General features: G+C 34.4%; 1 protein-coding gene across 1 annotated transcript in view; it reads right to left on the bottom strand.

Annotated features, from left to right (window-relative positions):
• The window catches only part of tsl (torso-like), a 34,648-nt gene extending 20,003 nt beyond the window's left edge, over nt 1-14,645 (bottom strand). Inside the window, exon 1 of the mRNA XM_067762360.1 lies at nt 14,539-14,645. The gene's annotated coding sequence lies outside the window, so the exon portion shown is untranslated. The remainder of the gene's footprint in view (nt 1-14,538) is intronic.
• Between the last annotated feature and the right edge of the window lie 858 nt (nt 14,646-15,503).

The raw sequence follows: 15,503 nt of genomic DNA, 5'->3' as shown, positions 1-15,503 counted from the left end.
TCTCAAAAGCATCTATGACTAAACCACTGCCACATCGAGGGACATCAAAATGTTAAAAGTTTGAATTAAAAGGCATTTATAGCAAAAATCAGAGAGTTGGTAAATTTTTTATGGAGGTGTTAATTTAGTGGCACTGAAATGCTCAGTACATTATAAATTTTGTGAACTATGCCCAACTATATTAACAACAAACAAATTAATATTACACATGAAAAACAAAAGTAAAGTCAGATTAAAAAACAAACTATCAAATGAAATAAAGACAAAATGAAATAAGAGAAAAAAAAAATTATCAAATGAAATAAAGAGACAGGAAAATTCGCAAAAATTTTTAGTAAATAAATTGAAATAACTTTGTCAAACCGGTTGCATCGTTTTAAACCAAATTCCTGATTGTTTCGTGAACGATGTATGATATGCTATGCACACTTATGCGTCCATATGTATGTTAATGGGCAAATTATGGATATGTAGTACACCGCAACACATCAATTTATAGTCAGGAAACGCATGCGCCAAAGCTCAATAAATAAACCGGTAAAAAAAATGCCGATTTAACAGAACGTGTAGTGTAAGAGAAGTTTTAGATTTTAAGAAGTTTTCTGGTTTCCAATTTCAATATTTACTCATGCCTATTGCCACATATCAATGTTCATAGCTACATTCCTATTATATGTATGTACGGACATTAGGGTGGTTATATTATCGAAATGAGGATCACTCTTACTCGTAGATAGTGTGAATAGGCTGAGATCCAGAAGCCAGTCCTATTTAAGTCTCTACATGGCACAAAAAGTACACATAGTTACAGAAGGGTGGTCCTTATAAAATCAATAAATAGATTTTTGCAACTCCACTCCTTCAGACGGTACTACCTAGGTTAAAAATACCACATATAAATTTTGGGCCCGATTGCAAACGGTTTAAAATCACCTAACGGTTTATATATATCTATGCACTCATCGTATGGAAAAAAGCATACAACAGCCTTCGCAAAAATTTCCAAAAATCACGACGAGTTTTGATAGACCCTTGTTATATTAAAATTGACTGGGCTGCAAAACCGCATGCACAAAAAGTTCAGAAAACTTTAGGGATGTTCCATCGTGACGGGTGGCACATGCATACGCAATATTTCATATTTGTTGACGTATTGCGATAAAACCAGCTAAAGATTTCAGGTTCTAATAGATATGCTTAGATTGAATCAGTAACAGAATAAGAGTAGGTTACGTAAAAAAGCTCACAATGTCTTAGTAATATGCAAATTGTAGTAAGTTTTATAATTGTCACAGGTGGGACAAAAACAGGACGCTATACATTAGTGCAGTTACAAATTATAAAAACTCTGCAAGTAAATGGAAGTATCCTGTTTTTAAAAGGTTTTATTTAGGTTGACTTGACAGGCTGCACGGCCGTTGTGAACGAATTTTGTAATTAAAATTTAAGTAACTTCCCGATAAGCTACAAGCTTGAAACGTGGAATATAGTTCAGAACCCGATGACAATGCAATAATAAGAAAAAAAATCGTCGCTAGGTGGCGCAAGGATCGAGATATTCACAAAAATCGTATTTTTCGTCCGATTTGGCTCATATTTGGAACACATAATACATACAAGAATAGAAGGCGACCCATGAAAAAATCGCCGCTAGGTGGCGAAAGTATCGAGATATTCACAAAAATCGTATTTGTGTTCCGATTTGGTTCATATTTGGAAAACATAAGACATACAAGAATATAAAGCGACCTATGAAAAAAAATCGCCGCTAGGTGACGCAAAGATAGAGATATAAAAAAATCGTATTTGTGGTCCGATTTGGTCCATATTTGGAACACATAACACATACATGAATAGAAAGCGACCCACGATCTCCGATTTGGTTCATATTTGGAACAAATATTACATACAGTCCGGTAGAAGTGACATCAAAATATTTTGGAGTTGGAGGAGGGAGAGCATACGTGGCGCAAAGTCGAGTAAAGTGTTTGGAAGGATTATGTATTGAGGACTTAGATTGTAACAAATTGTCAGGAAAGAGTCCTTGTATTAATGAGTCACTAAATGAACTAAATAGAATGAGAAATAATAGGCAATTAAATAAAGACTAAAAACTTGAAAATAAAATAATAAAAAAAAATTTTTTAAGTTAAACGGTTTTATTGAAAACAATACTTACATGAAATAATAATAATGCTAAAAGCTAGAAAATAATTAGGTAGGTCCTGGGTACTAGTCATCATAATCTTCATCAATCTAGGGCGTTGATAAGACAATTAAATAAAAGCGTTGGACGCGTCCAATTTCTATTGATAGTCCTATATAAGACCAACTGAACCGTAATCAGATTATGCTACGCCTTATATTTTTAGAAATTTCAGGCGTCCAACGCCTTTATTTAATTGTCTGATCAACGCCCTAGGTTGATGAAGATTATGATGACTAGTACCTAGGACCTACCTAATTATTTTCTAGCTTTTAGTATTATTATTATTTCATGTAAGTATTGTTTTCAATAAAACCGTTTAACTTAAAATATTTTTTTAATTATTTTATTTCTAAAAACTTTAAGATAAAAGAACATTCAAGGAATCCAATAGTATAGAAATAATGAACTGTTCTTAAATGATTTTATTGCTATAATGTAAAATTAAGTGCCACAAGTGGGACAGCATTTGTCACGGTTGGGACATGTTCGAATGAAAACCGTTAAATGAAATTGTTAATAGTAAACATAGTATTCCAAAATTGCAAAATATGGTTCACGCCACGGGATAATTTCATGGCCTAAATAAATTTTAAGTATTTTCGCTCTATAAGGCTTTGACTCAGATTCAAGGGCCATGAAAAAACGTACTTCATAGACATTGTATTTTGATTAAAATTTCTACTGGAAGTAATTATTTGATACCTCTTTAAGGATTATAAGGCGTTTTAACAATGCCTACTCATTTTCAACAATTGTTTCCGCGTACTTGTCACGAGTGGGACAAATTTTGTTATTGAATAATTCCTAAAAAATTCAAGGAAATTAAAGCTGAATTGTTGAATATATTTAAAACGAGTTTCTAAGATGGTATAACTAAAGAGTTTTTATTTGTTAAGAGCCGTCACTCGATACTTTTTCAAATTACTCGATGTTTTCTCAAGGTAGTCGCTGGTTTTTTTTTTTTTGTGTCAGATATATTTAAAAAAATACCTCTATACTTTTTTGTGCGTATTTGTATTTATTTTCATGATTGCATTAAATTAATTAATTAATTCTCTTTCCAACCAACGCAATTACGCAAAGTGACTACAACCAGGGCCGAGTCTACCATATAACTACGCGACCGCCTAGGGCACCAAGCTCTAGGGGGCACCAAATTCAAAACACTTTTGTACTAAAAATCCTTTTTACAAAAAAAAAAACGAAATTTTGTAGGGGCCCTATATTTAGTTTCATTAAAAAAAAAATTAATTTTCACCCTAGTTATATTTTACAACACAACTTGTCTGGTCTCATGCCCAATTTAGTATTTTGTTGACGATGCCAATGTCGGTTGCGAGCGGCGAGCGTAGGTTTTCGAAACTGAAATTAATCAATCGGTACTTTCGTTCGGCCATGACTCAAGAAAGGCTTGTCGGTTTAGCATTGCTATGAATAGAGCAGGAAATTGCGCAAAAATTAGATTTAAGTAAAATTATATCAACTTTCTCTGAGTTTAAGGCGCGAAAAATGAAGTTCTAGTAAACTCTAAGATAATTAAAATTACTTTTGTGTGTTATATTTTCGTTATTTTGTTGAAAAAAAATATATTTAATATGCAAAAGAAATATTTTTTTGTTTTATTGACACTAAGTTTGAATTTAATATTTCTGATCTCTAATTTTCTGATCTCCAATTTCTTTCTATAAATAAGGGAGAAAGGGGCCGCAAATAATAACTCGCCTACGGCCCCAAATTATCTTGAGCCGGCCCTGACTACAACGCATAAATATTTTGGATGCATTTAAAAAAAAAACTAGCCAAAACTTCCTTGAGAAAACATTCGCGGTGAATTGGTTGCTTTGTTGTTGCCAAAGTATTGAGTGACGGCTCATAACAAATAAAAACTCTTTGGTATAACAAATATCAAAAAAAAAAAAGAACGACTTGTAAAGCTTAGAACAACAACTTTTGACTTTTTTGTCACGGATGTTACAAAGCTAACACTATGCGATAGATCTAATAATAAAAATTAAGGGCTTAGATAATTTGGTATTTTGATCAGCTGCATTAAACAATGACGAGTTAACGCAGTTTACCAGTCGAGTGTTAAAGGCTTTCTCAAAACAAGCTTTTTCTACCTAATTGAAATAGTTCAATAAGCACTTTACTTTAAGAGGCTACAAATTTATTGAAAATGCGTTTAAAGAATAAATTTTATATTATTAATAAAAAATTTAAATAAATTTTGACTACAATTTCACAAAAAAAATCATAGATGCTATCTTTGTTTTAATTTAAATGTGATACATGTTTTTGCAACTGGAAACTGGTTTTTGCATAATAAGAATGCCGATAAAACTATTTATTATTATATTAGGTTGATTTTGCATAAATAAAGTTACCAAGCCTCGATTTCTGCCTACCATAATGTCAGCATTATTATTCCTTAGTGTCTCAAATGTTTAACATCTATCCCAAATTCATTCAATCTTCTTAAATTGTATCTACACCAAACGTTTTATCTAGACGTTCTAAAATTTTGGAAAAACCAAAAAGAGCTAAACAGAGAAAAAAGCTAAATATATCTTGAAAAATACAAAAAGGGCAACACTGTTTATAACGGATAACAACCAATTTCCAAGAGAAATCAAGGGGTTTTCAGTGGCACATGAATAATTTCTATTTTCAAATGTTTTCTGACTGCGACACACGCTAAGTAAAGCTTCGCGTCTCAGTTAAGTTCAAGGGGAAAATGTGAACAAAGTCAGCTGTTCGTCTTGTTTCCGTGTACTCACAATAGATTTTTTTAACTGTTCTACAAAATATTCATAGTCTTGGAATTAAAAAGAGGTTGGTAACGCAGTGTTGTTGAAAATGACAAAGTCAAATGAAACTATCTGATAGATTGCTATCTTCCAGGTAAAATCTAACTTAACTGGAGATGGGGAAAACGGTCCTTAGTGTGATTCAATGCTTCAGGCTTAAGCTGTTATTTTGCGAAATAGGTTTCAGAAATGGTCAATCTCTCGTCTGCTCTGTTAGATCTAACATAATGTAAAAAACCTACAACTTTTCGGTAAAATCAATTGCTCTGCGATAATAGATCAATCTTTTTTCGATAAAAAATCGATAAAGAACTGATAATGTTTTTATATCACAATAAAACAATTTATATCATGCGATAACACATCGATAAACCATGTATACCTCGGCGAAAAGCAGTGTATGGTCTCGAGGTTCGACGAACCCCAGCCCATCAACGACACGGCAAAAAACAATTAATCACGTGAATGGAATGGGCTTCATTGAGCTCAAGTCACAGCACAGCATACTTCCACAACATCTATTAAAAAAAGAGAAAAAAATTGGCTAATAACGAATGGATACAAAATTGACATCTCATCGAAAATAAACCTACGTCATAACCGTCGATAGCAACCCGATAGCTCCTCGAAGACGGCCGTTAAAAATCGGTTACAAGCCGTCTGGATTCATTGTTGGTTTTCTTTCCTTTTCTTCATTTTCCTCACCCTTCCTTTGCATTTTTTTTCTTTCCTCCATACGACACGGCAAACGGCTGTCTCATAAACAACATTGGACAGTATCGGTGCCAAAAATACTGCGTACTCTATTCTCAAAAGCATCGATAGTTTTCGATTCTTACATAATAGTATTGATTCAAAGTTTTCCTAATTAGAACGGAAATCAAATTGAACCGAAAGTTCAACAGCCAGATTCTGAGAAAGCTTAATCATTATCGCCTAAAATCACTAAATACATTTTAACGCCTTTTGCTGAGATTTCACCCGCTTTAGCATTTTAGCGTGTTTTAGCACTTCGCAGGTGGCGATTACTGGAATCCGGGTATAATACTTTAACTTCGTAAGACCACGTTTACACATGCCTTAGTCTACAAAAAATAGACAATGGATAATCTAGAGGTGGAACTTTGTCCATGGATACAAATCTGCATATCTAAAATTCGTTCATAATTACCGATTATCGGGGGGAAAAATTAATGGGAAATATATGTGGTTATATAATTTACGATTAGTAGTTAAATCGGACATTAAAGTTATTATCGTTATATGTAAACTAGGTCTAACACTTCTAATTCATACATCTGTTGAATTTTGTTTGCTTACATTATTTTGCGCTTAACTGTATATACATATACAGCAGCGAACACAACAATAGCACCGGCAATTTTCATAAAACTTCTACTTAATTTCTTTTATTTTCGATAATTTCTGAAAACCCCTCTATGTGTTTTGTAACTGAAATTTCATAAGTCACACGTTTCCGAAAAAAATCGAAAATTCCGGAAAGTTTAAAGCTCTTTATTTATTATTAATTATATAATTGTAGCCTAATCAATTTTAGTTTGTCAAAGTGTAATTTATGAGTCTTATCAATATTCGTATTTATTTTTGAAATTTTTTTAAATAAAAAATTTAATTTATGAATACTTTGTATGGAAGAAAATCTGAAACACCCTTCCGAAAAAATCACTTTCAAAAATAAATACGAATATTGATGGATAGAAAAATTGTCGAAAATCAATACGAAGATAGAGACTTCTAACTTGCGCTTTGATAACCTAAAAATGAATAAAAAAATAAAAAGCGTTCAAAAATTTCTAAATTTATTCTCGAATTTCGGAAGTTTTGAGATTGGCTTTCATAGCCTCAGTTACAAAATTCATGTAAGCTTTTTCAAAATAAAAAAGACGAAAGAAAATGCGGAATTTTGATAAAATATTTCCACTGCTATTTTCGTGTTCGCTGCTGTACATATATAATTCCCTCAGCATTATTTTCTGAATGCATGTGTAATAATTTCCACACAAATACCACATTAATGACCGGTGCAGATCCAAATTACTGATATGAAGTTTTTAGTTGCTTTTTAAATTTGAAAGTAATAATTTAATACGTATTTAGTTGCTTTTTGGTTTTGAATTAAATAGTTGCATGTAACACGCCTTATCGCACATTTATAACTATGTCAACACTTTTTTTGAAAGTTGAGTTTTATTTACGCTACTTCCGTTTCAAAGCACACAAATACAATTTTAAAAAGAATTTTTTTTCCACGTAATTCTTATAACACAAATTCACTCCTGACTTATACAGTTACTTTTTAAATTTTCTTGTTGCCGTAGACGATGGTTCAATTATATGGTTGGCTCATCTCATCAGCTAATTTTATTTATTTCATTGCATGGTCGATGGGATTGTCAAAAGGAGATGGCAAACTCAAAATGAAACCAACACATTGGCAACATTTTCTTACACATACAAAAACTGCTAAGTTCTATGTTTCAATTCCATACCATTCGCACCAACATTAATATACAATTTTTGACAATTTGAACAGACATGTTTTGTTATTGTACAGATGAGCCAACCATATAGTTGAACCATGCCGTAGACCAAAAGATATTTTCATAAACATCAGCATTAGTCTATCAGTCATTTTTTGCTATTTGTTTGTGGTTAACGCAGTATTTAAAACCTGAAATGTTTTGTGATATTAGCACTGTCAAACTTGCGGAAATCAAGACATCCACACCTACAAAGTAATGGGATATAGAAGTGAATTTGGCTACTCGGAGCAGGTTGCAACCTGCCGCACCCATAGATGCAAGCGATTTAGGTAATCACCTCATGAAGGCTGCGTCCAATGAGTACAATTATTTGGAACCAACATGCTTTTCAGATGGTTGCTAATCAAAATTTACTATGCTGTTGTTGTAGAATACCGCGAAGTTAAGTGTCCGAAGGCTGGCTCGATAGATTATAACAAACATTTAGAAAGCGATAGTAGAGTTAATCTAGATCGAAGAGAAGTGTTTCGGACCCAAGCGGAAGAGAAATGACAATCACAGATCAATAGAAAACAACCCCCCAACCGATATTGATCGGCATCCGTTTGTTCACATAACGTCCAATATTTCTTCATTGCACTATCTTTACACTGGTTTGGTTAACCGCTAATTAATTCAAGATGTAATAGAATGGATGGAAATAAGGTTATCCGATAACTACACAGACTTTAAAGCCGAGGTTACAACAGAAGACAAAGGTGTCAATTTACTATTAAACAATAGCGCTTTAGATAAATCTCACAAAAACTATTTTTAAGTGAGGTAGCTACCAAATGTTTCCAATTAATTGACGTGTTTATACCCGCTACTTGCTAATGGGGGAGCGCAGAATGTACATATAGGGCAAATGCGTTATCTATAATAACCATTATCGGTTTATTATCGACGGGTTATGGGCGTGTTGCCGATTTCTTTCGACGAGCTACGGGTTTGAAACCTTTGATAACATTACAATATTGCCTGATGATGATTACTTTAGCGGTTTTCGAAATGGCTCCATCGCAATATGCCAGTAAATGTTTCTTTCTTTTCAGTTCCTCTTAGAAAACATAATAATTGAAATTCAATTATTATAAGCCCGTGTTAAGCTCATGAATTCTTAAATATAAATATAAACTGAACACACCATTAAACAAACACATAAATATGTACAACTGAGCCCGAGTTTACAAAGCTTCTCATTCGCAACGAAGAAGAACTTTACAAAAACAAATCTACATGGCACACAAATCAATATAGAGACAAAATGTCTCAATTGTGTTGTTAGTGTAGAAATGAGAAAAACTGAATTAAGAATGAACACAAATACCAGCAGGATGGCCTAGTGGTTAAGGCTACTGCAGTTTCACCATGCGATTCACGGTTCGAATCCCGGTGAAACCTTTGATAACATTACAAAATTGCCTGATGATGATTACGTTGGCGGTTTTCGAAATGGGTCCATCGCAATATGCCAGTAAATGTTTCTTTCTTTTCAGTTTCTCTTAGAAAACATAATAATTGAAATTCACTTATTATAAGCCGGTGTTAAGCTCATGAATTCTTAAATATGAGCTACAGGTTTGTTTTCCAATTATTGCCTATTTCTAATTCTATTTCTATCGATAATGAGGTATAGACGAAGTATTATAAAATTGTTTCCGATAAGTCATCAGTCTTGTCGGAAGACTATTAATTTCTTATCGAAAAACTATCCATTGTTGTTACCGGAAAGTTATTGGTTAGTTCTGGAAGGGTGAGCGATCTTTTGTCGACGAATTATCGGTGTGTTATCAGTTTTTTATGTAAATGCTATTTATTGGTTTATTATCGAAGTTTAATTGTTATGTTATCGATGACAACGTAATCAATGCCTCATAGGTTTGGTTATCGAACAGTAATCGATAACATTTCAATAAAAGATCAATAAAACATCGATAGCCCGTCTATAACAAGCCAATAAGAAAGTATTATGTTGAACTGGCATGTCCCTGATGGTCTCACATATACTGAATGAGTACATAGTGTAAGAAAGCAATAACTTCATGGTAGTTTTGCTATTGATAAAAAAAGGGAAAATTATCGATATCGGTTGTAAACAGCCTGATGAACCTCCTCTCAACTCAAAAGTATTTCCAAAAACAATTTTAAAGTAATCACCAAGCGGACTCGAAATAATCCGGGCTGATATCGAATAAGTAAAAAAAATCTTGAAAAATCTGAAACTAATCTCTTACTTACTTTTTTACACCCTACAATATTCTGTAAAGATTTTACATAAATCCCGAGAAATATCTTAGGTCCACCAAATGTTAATTATTTTCTGATTTACAAAATGTTTGCCTACCCTTCGTAGGCCACTTTTAAGGCAATCAATTTCAAATGTCACAAACCAGCTTTACCCAAAAAACTTCTTTTCCAAAGCTTTCCCTCTAAACGTCTGGTCTAATTAATAATTTTTTATGTGATCAACCGTTTCTGGGTTACAGCCCATAAACCACGACTTCTAAATTGGACTCAGCAAAAATTCAAGATTCTTAATAAATGAAGCGAATTCGGTTAAATTTTATAATTTGAAAAATACTTGAATTTGAGCCAAGAGAATGTGCAAATTGTAAAAAATGGAGGTCCCCTCCCCCACCTTTTGAAGAGTTCGCGGTTTTAGCGTTCAATCAAAGAAACGGTATACCTTATGAAGAAAGTTTTCACACAAGATTTGTTGACAGTGTCATAGTTCACAATAACTGGGTTTTAACCTTTGACCTTGATGACCGAGCAATTGGCTCTCGATTTCTCTTATACTACACACCAATACTATCCTATGCGACACATTTTGTTTATCAGGAAATGAGTAACGTACGGCGGTTATGGGATCCTGGACTAAATGAAATTGAACATTCTTTTTTAAATTTTTTGGAGTGTGTACCAGTACTATTATATTTGTATGGAATATAATACACGATTTCGATACGGGTTAGCTTACCACCTACTTTACAGGGTTAAACTTAAAACTGAGGAAGTGATCACAAACACAAACGACAATATTGTCCATAGGGGTCATCGTAATAAACATTGGTACATATGTGTAGTTATAGACTACTGGCAGTCTATTTCACCATACGACAATTAATTTGCTAGATCTAATCAACTGGCGCTACAGGTGGGTTTTACATACTTAGCACAGTAAGTGCACATACAGTAGTGAAAAGAAAAATAGCACAGTTAATTGTTTACAAATTTCATTGATTTAATCATAATTTTTATTTTCAATATTTTAAGGGAAAACATCTAAAAATTTTTGTAACTGAAAATATGCAAACCAATCACAAAAACGCTTTCGAGAAAAATTCCAAAATTCGAGAAAATGTTACGAAAATTTTCAACTTTTTGTTTGTAGACCTATGAATTTTTTTGAGTTATTAGTTTTGTAGCCAAATCAATTATAGTTTAACATAGTAAAATTGATAGGCTCCGCGAATTCTCCTTTAATTTTTGTTTTTATGACAAAAAGCTATATGAACCCAACGTTGGCATATGTTGCCAAAAATCAAATATGAGAGCCGAGTAGCATAGTTGTGGACTTCTGTTGCGATTGCATGTTTTTGGCGGGTGGCTTGTCTCGAGGTTTTTGCGATTTTCGGGGCCGACGGACGGGTATTTCAGCTCCAACCCAATACGGAGCTACGCAGTTACTGGGGCTCGAATCATGCGCATTTAGATAACATTGAAGGCATGCCGTGAATTTACCACAGAAAATCTATCTTATTACGGTTTTCGATCGGACCTCTTAATTTTCAAACCTGGTATTAAACTCATCGAGCACGACTTATCATCGCAGTGCTGCCTTGTGAGTTCCAGCCGCTAGTAAAATTAGTCCCTCTCCCCTTGTCTCCATCCTCCAACAGTGCAAGGTCGCAGATGTTAAAGAATATTGCCTTTATACAGATAGTGGCGAGGCTTCAGTAACATTCGACAGCACTTGGCGACGAGGTCTCTCTCACACCAAGGAGAATGAAGGGTTTGAATTCCCCAGTTAGCGCTTAAAGCGATTATGTCAGAGAGATCTTATCAGGTTGCCGGCGTATCATATTATCCCCGTGAAGCCAATGGATATTTGAGCGCAGGCACATGGAAGTAGTAAGCTGCTTGAACCACATGTAAATTAATAATAGTCCTTGGTGTTCCTAGTTAAATGGCGATCAACAGATACAAGTCCCTCACCGACCCGCCCTGCTATATGGGGCAGAAGCAAGGACCATGACAACATCAGACAAAGCGGCTCTAGGAGTGTTCGAGAGAAAAGTTTTCCAAATATTTACGGACCTACCCGCGTTGGCGACGGTGAGTACCGAAGAAGGTTTAATGATGAGCCGTAGGAGTTTTACGCAGCGGCTACGCTGGCTAGGCCATGTTACGAGAACGAAAGATGAAGCTCTGGCTAACAAAGTGTTTTTGTCGGAACCCACCAATGGAAGCAGATGAAGAGCGCTGCCCCACTCCGTTGGAAGGACCAACTGGAAAAAGATTTATGCCCCTATTACGGTATATAACTCAACTTAGTTGGGTTGTAATTAAAACAACTCAACCTTCAGACAACTCAACTCCTGTTTGGTATTACGAATTACAACTTATTTCAGTTGAACTTGAATTGGTGCTGCCAACCTAAGAAAGTGTTGATTTGACAGATAAATGAACACCTCATCAATTTGTGGCGAAAATTTAAGCATTTGTAAAAGTGATTTTGTTATTACAAGATATTATATGATATGAAATCTATCTTATAATGGCGAAATGTTAGTGACTAACATGTCGCGAATGCGGTAAACATTCGCGTGATCATTCCAATCCCTTGGAACTACCAAGCACCAAGTAAGAAAATGTTTAAGTGACAAATGATGAGCTTCAAATGAAGTTATTTTGCAGATTTGAAAGGAAGCATTTTACTCATTACTAAACAAAATTAAGGACCAATTCCGCAAACGCTTTCGAGGGAAGGCTGAACCCCTATTTTAAAATTATGCGCCACATTCAGATTCCTTGCTGATGACAGCTATCAAAAGCGCTGTGGAAATGATTTTGGTGTTGCAATGGTTTTAGATATTATTGAGAAGCATATTTCAGCGAAGTGGATTAAAACCCAAACAGCAAAAATTGTATTTTACTCTAAAACAGGATGCCCAGGAGTAGTGATTACTAACAATGGAACTCACGTTCGCATAATTTCACCTATTTTGGCTGCATCCGAACTGCGGCCAGCCTCGTCCAACTTCGGAATATCGCTCCATAAAGTCAAAAAGTTATTCAATGTAATCCTTCGTTTAAACGTTGTTTTTTCTATAAATGTGCACAAAATTGTTGATTATTGCTTGATTAAAAAATGTTTAACTACCAGCTTTAAATTTTCTAACTCTCATCAAAGGTGGATCAAAAGACGCGTTTCGATCTCGTTTTGGTTAAAGTCTAGTTGAGGGGTTGACTGCTAATACTGCTAATATGTTTCTTTTCCGCCTTCGGATTATTCTTCTCGAGGTCAATACGCGTCTTTTGACACCTCTCTCGATATTTTTGGTAGCGTATTAGCAGTCGACCCCTAAACTAGACTTTTACCTCAAAATTTTATTTCTGTCGCAAAATGTTTAAAAAAACCGACAAAATGGCCCGAGAGGGTCCGAAATATTAAGCCCGATCCACGGTTTTTTTGCACAGAAGATCTTCCTGTGTTGGCGGCCTTTGGCCGCGATTTGTAAAAATAACCCTGGGTAGGTCCAACGCCTTTCTGCGTTAGCGTGTACAAAAAATCTGGCACAATACATCCACATGAAAATTTAAACCGAAATGATATGATAGAAATTAAATTTTTAATTTTTGTTTTCGGATTCTTAAATCGGAGGTCGAAACGCGTCTTTTGATACCAACTTTGAAAATTTTTGTTAAAAATTAGGTGGTGAACCGTCTTCTAAAACCTTGCATTTTTTAAAACAACTGAAAAATTGTATGAGACAACTGCTAGTAATCAGTTGTAAGATTTTGACGTCTTTGACAACTACATTAACACAACGTTGTAAACGGTAATGCCACAAAAAGTTGTTAGACGAGACAACTCAACAGACATTTTTTTTTTGACAGGTTGAGTTGTAATCTGTAATACCAAATTGCGAAATTTCAACCCAACCACAGTTGAGTTGTAAACAGTAATAGGGGCATTAACTACATTTGATGTGACCAATTTGCGCCAATTACCAACAAAAGACTGCGTACTAAAAAAATGTATAGAGCTCCATATAAAAAGTGCGAAATTATCGTGAAATTATCTCAATATCTCGAATATTGTTCTAAAATGTTTTTGAGACTCGCGTGCACAATTTCATTTACAAAATACCTAGAAGGTTTGTCGCAAAATATCGAAAAAAACTTAATTGACGATATTTGAAAAAAAAAAATATGCCACTGCTATTTTTCTGTTCGATGCTGTACACACATACACTTATATGTATGCTTTTGGCAATGATTGTTGGCCTAAACTCGTAGATACATTTTTAGACACAAATGCACTACTGACCAACCGTTCACTTTTGTGTTACGTTCCATCCTCACCGGCACTACCGAATATCATCAATAAAGTTGAACTTCTGGTTTTGTCACATTTTGCAAATTTGTAAGAGGAACAAAACGATATAATACATTAATTATTCTCTGAATTGCACAAAAATCATTACAGTCACATCACTAATGTGCTGATAATTATTTAAAAGACACGACATTCGTGTTAAGATTAAAAATAAATTAACAACAAAAAATTTTAATTCACAGAAATCGAGTCATTAAAAATATTCAAAGAAGAACATTACACATAATAATCACAAAGCTTGTCTGCTCTGCAAGAAGAAGAGATACAATTATACTAGGTATAACTCTGTAAACATTTTTCTTATCCACACACACACTATTAAATTAACTCTGAGCCATCGCAATCACTCACTTTGCTCAATGTATTTTATATGTAGAATGATTATTTTTCTTATCTGCTGTCAGCATACGCGCGTCAAAATTAAACCAGACCAGATCGACACGAGCTTCTCAACAAAACTGAGCGGGAGCCCAAAAGACCAAAAAGCAAACTCCATTCTGCTTGGAATGAGTATGGGCGGACCCAAATGTGGCATGCTTAGACTCTAGAAACATGTTGCTAACAGGTTTAGACATTCATTCATGTGTAGAGGCATGCGAATGGTCAGTGATCACCACCGATTAGCTACCTCAATGTTTGTAATGAGAGCGGGAGAACATCAGCGATCAATAATTCAGTAGGCAATACAATTCTATTTGACCTCTATATTTAAATAATAAATATTAAAAAAATGTAGCTAACCGAAGTCTATTAAACTATAAAGGTCAATGGAATTTGATTATAGAGCAGTGAGCATGTGAGTTCTCAAGTTTAGTTTCGTTCTATTTTAAAGAATATAAAATAATTTAAAATAGGTAAGACTTAATTATAGACTTTTGACCTTAAAGGCAAACACAATGATACATAAGAATGTGGCATTCTATTATCACAGGGTACGTGAAGTTGTTGACCAAGCATACGTAGGTAATTGACGTGTCCTAACATTTGTTCATAATGTCATGAACTACTCTGCCATAAAATTGACAATACTATGAAAATATGAAGTGCTATGATACTTAGAGAATCTACTAATTTTGGGGATTGACAAAGTGTCATAAAAAGTAATATTGATGGACCCGCAGCTGACGTTAGAGGCGACTAAAATATCCCAAATGATTCAAAGGGTTGTGTAGCGCAGCCCTTTCAAGGGAGTCTCCAACCCAATTTTCAACCTCACCTACCCATGGCGAACCATGTTTATTTAGCAACCGATGGCTTGGTGACCCCATGTTCCATATAACTAGGGAGTGGGGGGGCAAGATCGCCTAGAAGGTTCA

Source organism: Eurosta solidaginis, chromosome 1 (assembly GCF_040869045.1).
Source record: "Eurosta solidaginis isolate ZX-2024a chromosome 1, ASM4086904v1, whole genome shotgun sequence".
Classification (NCBI taxonomy): Eukaryota; Metazoa; Arthropoda; class Insecta; order Diptera; family Tephritidae; genus Eurosta; species Eurosta solidaginis.
This window is presented reverse-complemented; position numbering and strand designations above follow the sequence as displayed.